The sequence below is a fragment of the Otolemur garnettii genome, unplaced genomic scaffold (assembly GCF_000181295.1).
Source record: "Otolemur garnettii isolate 467f Iridium unplaced genomic scaffold, OtoGar3 scaffold00022, whole genome shotgun sequence".
NCBI lineage: Eukaryota > Metazoa > Chordata > Mammalia > Primates > Galagidae > Otolemur > Otolemur garnettii.
Window position 1 is genome coordinate 1,522,903 of NW_003852417.1, and position 6,123 is coordinate 1,529,025.

A 6,123-nucleotide genomic window follows, 5' to 3' on the forward strand; every position below is an offset into this window, starting at 1 on the left:
GAGTCTCCTGCCTCAGCCTCCCAAGTAGCTGGGACCACAGGCGTCCACCACAACACCCGGCTATTTTTTGGTTTCAGCCATTATTGTTGTTTGGCGGGCCCAGGCTGAGGATTCGAACCCGCCACCTTAGGTGTATGTGGCTGGCGCCTTAGCCACTTGAACCACAGGCGCAGAGCCATAGATATTATTTCTTAACCACCTTTTCATAACCTGAATTGCTCTCTATTATGGGATCCTTTTTCTTTCCTTCACAGCACTTTTGTAAATTTGTAATTTATACATTTACCTGTTTAACAGCTGTTCTGCTCACTAGGATATAAGGTTTATAAAAGAAATGACTATTTTCTTTCATTTTATACCAAATACCCAATACCTAGCAATTCCGGCCCACAGAAGATACTACATCTCTTGAATAAAGCGTAATCATCTTAATCTATTTTCCATGGCATTTTTTATCTACTGGGAATAGAAAGTTATGCATTCTTGACATTAATGTTTTTATTTTTATTTATTTTTTTTTTTGAGACAGAGCCTCAAGCTGTCAGCCTGGGTAGAGTGCTGTTGCATCACAGCTCACAGCAACCTTCAACTCCTGGGCTGAAGCGAGTCTCTTGCCTCTGCCTCCCAAGTTGCTGGGACCACAGGCGCCCGCCACAACGCCCGGCTATTTTTTTGGTTGCAGCCATCATTGTTGTTTGGCAGGCCGGGCTGCATTGGAACCCGCCACCTTAGGTGTATGTGGCAGGCGCTTTAGCCACTTGAGCCACAGGTGCCAAGCCGACATTAATGTTTTTAAATGGCAGGATAGTCAATAGCAATGTTAGAGAGAGATCTTTATGTTATACCAAGACCTGGTTCATTTTTAGAAATTGTAAGCAAATTTAATGGGCTGACATTTTTGGCATTCAAAGTGCTTTTACCAAAAGGCCAATTGGTTAACAGATGCAACTTTTTTTTTTTTTTTTTGAGATAGAGCCTTACTCTGTTGCCCTCAGTAGAGTGCCGAGGCGTCACAGCTCACAGCAACCTCCAACTCTTGGGCTTCAGCGATTCTCTTGCCTCAGCCTCCTGAGTAGCTGGGACTACAGGCATCCGCAACAATGCCTATTTTTTTTGTTGTTGCAGTTGCCACTGCTGTTTTAGCTGGCAGGGGCCAGGTTCGAATCTGCCACCTTCGGTATATGGGGTCAGCGCCCTACCCACTGAGGCCATATAAACACCCACAGGTGTCGCTCAACAGATGCAACTTACAACTTCTCCCATTACAAACTATACCAAAGCTAGTGACCAGGTTGCCCAGTGCTTACTAACTTTGTATCTTCCAGATATGACACAGTCAGTTCCTCTCCCACGCAGTTCTCCTGTCATCAGCCCTTTCCTCCTCCTTTCAACTACGTCTCCAGCAACACTGACCCATATGCAGTCCCCAGAGCCTGCCCTGCTGCTGACACCTGCTGGACCTGGGCTTCACCACCTCCATACAGATGCAAAGTGAACCTCCTAAATTGTAAGAGTTCTTATGGCCATTCTGTGCTCAAAACTTCCCAAGTTATCCTCTCACTCAAAATAAAATCCCAAATCCCTACTGTGACCTACAAAGCCCTGCCCGATCTATTCCACCCCTTCCCCACTTTCCTGAGTTCATCTGCCACTCTTCCTCCTTCTCTCTGCTCAAGCCACTGAGTTGCTGTTCACATGTCACCTGATCTGAGCAGCCCTGTAAAAAGCAGACATTACCTCCTTTACTATCACCCCTCATTCCATAGCCCTACTTTCAAAGTCTTCTGCAGAGCACTTAGCATCACTCCACATACCAGGTACTTCTTTTGTCTGTCCCCTCTACCCCAGCAAACACAGCTCAGTAAAAAGAGGGAGTAACTCACTTTTGTTCCCTGCTGCAACTCCAGCACCTAGAAGCGCCTGGTACTCTGCAGAACCCATCTATGCAGAATGAAAGAGCACGCCCACACAAATCCAGCTACCCAAGTGATCTTCCTGCCTCAGCCTCCCAAGTAGCTGGGACTATAGGTGCCCACCACAAGGCCCAGCTAATTTTCCTATGTTTTTTAGTAGAGACGGGGTCTCACTTTTTTTTTTTTTTTTTTTTGGGCCAGGGTGGGTTTGAACCTGCCACCTCCAGTATATTACTGGGCCAGCCCAGAGTCTCTTGCTCAAGCTGTTCTTGAACTCCTGAACTCAAGAGATCCGCCCACCTTGGTCTCACAGAGTGCTAGGATTATACCATACCTGGCCAGCTTTAACACTCTTAAAGAACCAAAACATATCCTTGAAAATCCAGTTCAGCTCATCTATTAAGATCAGTCTCCCCTTCATTTTCATATCTCCAGAACCTATTACAGTTCTAGGACAGACAGAAACTCAATAGATAACTGTCAAATTAACTACCTGCATAGGTATATTAAAGATGCCCCTTGTGAATGACACTGTCTGCTCACAATCCCTGCTACCCTCAACAGCCATATTCTCTATCATGGCCCATAACCAGGAACGGGCATATGATCTGTGACATGAGTCTGCTCAATCATATTCCTCTCTAGAACTAGGAATTAGAAGCCAGAGACTGTGCCAGTGATTATGGGCCATGTGTAAATGGGAAGTTTTGAAATAGGCAGTCAGCAGAGAGACCACAACAGATGCAAACAAAGACTACTAAGTAAGAGAACAGATGTGGCCCCTCAGAGACGCAGCACATGGAACCGCCTGGGATCCTTCTTTCTGATTCTCATTTAATTCTAGGAGCCTCTTTCTCCTTGAAGTAACACATTAAATTTCTGTTCCCAGCTCTGACTACTAACAGTTGACCCCGAAGTGGAGAAACTGACCATTCTTGAGCAAAACCAGGAAGTGGGGTTGGCACACTCAAGACATGATCCTAGGAGAATTAATCTCCCAACTGTGTATGTGACCCAGACTGGAAAAACACAAAGAATCAGAGCCCTGGACACTAGTTAGGGAACCACCAAAACAGCCCACAGGAGAGGGACCAGGCCGTGGTAATAGAGAAGTGAGAGATATTAATTTGAACAATATACAATACTTGGCTCAGTGCCCATACCTCAGTGGCAGCCACATACACAAGGGCTGGCAGGTCCAAACCCACCCTGGGCCTGCTAAAAACAACAAGGACAACTACAACCCCAAAATAGCTGGCCGTTGTGGTGGGCGCCTGTAGTCCCAGCTACTTGGGAAGATGAGGCAAGAGAATCGCTTGAGCCCAAGAGTTTGGGGTTGCTGTGAGCTGTGACGCCTCAGCACTCTACCTAAGGCAATACAGTGATACTCTGTGTTAAAATACTTGAACTTTTTGACCCACCAAAATATCCAGAAGAGATATTCTGGATATAAAAATAAAAATATGTGTTCTAGAGAAATAAAAGAACAAACTGAAGATGACTGGAAGTCAAGCACAGGTGACTGGTGGATGGTGTTGCCCTTAATAAAAGAGAAGGACATTCAGAGGGAATAGCAGACTTTTCTTTGCATGGTTATGCCGTCTCCTTCCCCACCACACAGGCTGGGTGAATGGGGTTCTGAGGGGGCTTTGGACAGGTTGAATTTGAAGTGGCCCAAAGAACTAGTATCCCCAGTACCTGGAAAAATAGATCTGGAGATCATTCAAAATATAATAAAAAATACGGAGAACAATAAATCTCAAACTTATATGCATCAAAATTATTTGAGAAGCTTGTCAAATACACCTGTCTCCTCTCCCAGAGAATCCCATTAGGTAGATCTGGGGTAGGGCCTAGAAAGTGGCATTTTAACAAGCACCCCAGAATGATTCTGATTAAAGTAGTCCCCGCTAGTAAAGCTAGTGGAGAACAAACAGCACACCTCCCAGCCCTGGCTCTGCTCTAGATACCCTAAGGTGCTTTTAAAAAATGTCATGTCTGGTCCTCAGTGTTGTCAAACATGGACCCCTGTCATTCCCGAGCCACACCCCAAGCCAAACAAATGGCAGTCTGTGAAAGGCCACGAAAGCTACATTTTTAACGAACACCCGCTAGAGAGCAGAGATAGATGCATACATAATTATTAATAAGAATAAATTCTTCATTGGCTTACTCCTGTCAGAACAACTTGAAAGAATAAAAATTCCAACGTCGCAGGCGCTGACAAAGAAATCCTTTCTTTATAAATAAACTATGGCAACCTGGAAATCGATGGTTTGCCGATATCTTGTCAGGCGTCTAAAAGCCGGCACAGGACAATGGACCAATGGAGCTCAATAAGAAAGCAAGAGAGAAAACAATACCGCCTCGCCCCTGGAAGCCCAGAAAAGAAACCTAGCAACAACTGCCTTAGCGGCACCAGCTCAAGGGATTCTCCAGATGGTGGGTGTCCCAGAAGCAGCTTGGCTAAATAAAAATAAAAATAACTGCTCCGCTAATATCCTTCACCCCCGCTGCCCCCGCCCCCGAGGGTCTCTCCACCTCCAGGGAGCCTGACCACCTGAGATACCAAATCCAGAAAACCTCCCCGCGCTCCAGCAAACGCAGTCTCGCCCGGAAAACTAGACCCCTAACGCCCTGGACTCCCCGCCCCGCCCTCCCCAAGAACCCCCGCCTGAGCTACCTCACTCGCTCCCCTCCACACCAGGCCCATCCCCCTTCTCACCTGCCTATCCCCTTCCCAACGGCCCAACTCCCACCGCCGCCCGGCCTGCGCCTCCTTCCCACCGCCCTAGCCTCCACCCCGCGGGGCTAGAGCCCGCTCCCCGGTCCGGCCTGGCCCCCTCCCCACCGGCCTCGCCGCCTCCTCCTCCCCAGTCGCGCGGCACACCCCTCCAGCCGACCACCACACTGAACGTCTCACCACCTGGCCCAAGGACAGCGCCCTCAACTCTGGCGTGGCCGGCCGCTGCGCTGCGGGCGGTGTCAAAGGACGCGAAAAGGAGACACGGCGGCGGTAGGAGAGTAGCCCTCCGCACACCCGACGGCCATATTCCTCCTTCTCCCAGAACTGACAGATCACGTGGCCGCGCGCCGGGGCGGGGCGCCGAATAGCCACGCCCCGGAGGCGGGGCGGGCACGCCGGGGCGGGGCTGAGGACTGGTGTAGCAGCTAGCAGGCGCGGAAGTGCGGTGAAGGGCAGGGATGTCTTTGGACCTCAAAGTGGTGTGTTTTGTTTTGTCTTGTTATTTTTGGTTTTTACTTTAGAGACAGAGTCTCACTTTGTCGCCCTCGGTAGAGTGCTGTGGCGTCATAGCTCACAGCAACCTCCAGCTCTTGGGCTTAGGCGATTCTCTTGTCTCACTCTTAGGAGTAGCTAGAACTACAGGTGCCCTCTACAATGCCCGGCTATTTTGTGTTGCAGTTTGGCCAGGGTCGGGTTCGAACCTGCCACCCTTGTTATATGGGGCCGGTGCCCCACTCACTGAGCCACAGACGCCGCCCTGTTTTGTTTAGTTTTGTTTTTGAGACAGAGTCTCACTAGGTCGCCCAGGGTAGAGTGTGGTGCCATCACAGCTCACAGCAACCTCAAACTCTTGGGCTTAAGCGATTCTCTTTGCTTTAGTCACCCAAGTAGCTGGGACTACAGGCGCCTGCCATAATGCCCAGCTATTTTTAGAGATGAGGTTTCCCTCTGGCTCAGGCTCCAACCCATGAGCTCAGGCAATTCACCTGCCTCAGCCTCCCAGAGTGCTGGGATTACAGGTGTGAGCCACTACACCTGGCCCTTCCTCCAGATGTATTTTTGACAAGGGCTCTAGGCAATATTGTTTTCACGCTGAATATCATTCCTCTTATAGTTAATTTATTATCCCTATTTACCATTATAATCAAGCATATTCAGAGAAATAAACCACAATTATAACTTAAAAAGACATTAAACATTCAGTACAAATGAGTGCCTGCTCAAAAGCCTTCCAGAATCCATCAGCGAGATCTCTCTGGCTTCTCTGAGCACCTGTGTGTGATTACACTCCAGATCTCCCACAGCATTCACCACCTCCCCTAGTCCTGCATGTTCCCTAGATTCTCCCTCTGCCTTCCCTAGTCCTCCCCCACCCTTTCCCCTTGGAAATGTTCTTTTCTCCAGGCTCCTGTGACTCTAATTCTCCTAGGTTTCCTCCCATTCTTTCAGCTGCTCCTCAGATTC

General features: G+C 48.6%; 1 protein-coding gene across 1 annotated transcript in view; it reads right to left on the minus strand.

Annotated features, from left to right (window-relative positions):
• Positions 1–4,964, minus strand: part of KIDINS220 (kinase D interacting substrate 220) — a 133,687-nt gene extending 128,723 nt beyond the window's left edge. Inside the window, exon 1 of the mRNA XM_023511805.1 lies at positions 4,840–4,964. The gene's annotated coding sequence lies outside the window, so the exon portion shown is untranslated. The remainder of the gene's footprint in view (positions 1–4,839) is intronic.
• Between the last annotated feature and the right edge of the window lie 1,159 nt (positions 4,965–6,123).